Genomic DNA, 1,005 nt, shown 5'->3' with positions numbered 1-1,005 from the left:
CACTTGAGCCACAGCGCCACTTCTGGCTTTTTTCTTTTTGCTTATGTGGTGCTGAGGAATCGAACCCAGGGCCTCATGCATGCAAGGCAAGCGCTGTACCACTGAGACCACTTTCCCAGCCCTCATTAGTAATATTTCTATAAACTGAAATGGACATACTTAGTTGCATATGTCTGCTACTATAAATCTTAAATACTTTATAGAAAAGTTTTATGACCTGCCAAACAGTCCTAATTTTGGCATATATAAGCAAATTCCCAAAATTAAATACTCTAAAACATTAAAACTTTTTAACAAACCTTAACACTTGCTGCAGTGTTCATTGTGACAGGTGCCTTGTATAGAATAATTGAATTCCTCCTCCTACACATCTCTTGAACAACAAATATCTGGAATTATTTTGTTTTTGACATGTGAATCTTGACTATTCTTAAATGTGTGCTTATGTAAGAAATACATGGTTCTAAAATTTCACAAGAATTCTTTTGAATTTATTTCTTTTGAATTGTCTAGTTTAAGAAAATCAGTTCCAATTTACATATAAAAATGTACTGTGCTCAATTCAGCAGCACATAAAAAAATGGAACAATACAGAGAAGATTAGCATGGCCTCTGCACAAGGTCGACATGCAAATTCGTGAAGCTTTTCATATTTTTACAACATCAGACGCTGGAGAGGATGTGGCCACAAGGGGACCCTATGGCATTCTTGGTGGGAGTGTAAACTTGTTCTACCATTTTGGAAAGCAGTATGGAGGCTCCTCAAAAGACTCCATATAAAGCTCCTCTATGACCCAGCAATCCCACTTTTGGGGATTTACAAACAAGACCATACTAAAACTACCAGCACAACTATGTTTACTGCAGCATTATTTACCATAGCTAAGATATGGAGCTCACCCCGATGGCCCTCCGTAAATGAATGGATCATGAAAATGTGGTATATATACACAATGGAATTCTATGCCTCCATCAGAAAGAAGGACATCGCCCAATTTGTTAGGA

At 37.4% G+C, this 1,005-nt stretch overlaps 1 non-coding gene across 1 annotated transcript; it reads left to right on the top strand.

Annotated features, from left to right (window-relative positions):
* Positions 1 to 553: 553 nt before the first annotated feature.
* Positions 554 to 657, top strand: LOC122097220. Its single transcript, XR_006145493.1, has one exon. It is a non-coding gene; the product is annotated as a U6 spliceosomal RNA (small nuclear RNA).
* Positions 658 to 1,005: the final 348 nt, after the last annotated feature.

Source organism: Dipodomys spectabilis, unplaced genomic scaffold, assembly GCF_019054845.1.
Source record: "Dipodomys spectabilis isolate Male_0828 unplaced genomic scaffold, ASM1905484v1 ptg000418l, whole genome shotgun sequence".
Taxonomy (NCBI): Eukaryota; Metazoa; Chordata; class Mammalia; order Rodentia; family Heteromyidae; genus Dipodomys; species Dipodomys spectabilis.
The sequence above is the reverse complement of the archived record's forward strand: the minus strand, read 5'-3'. Positions and strand labels throughout refer to the sequence as shown.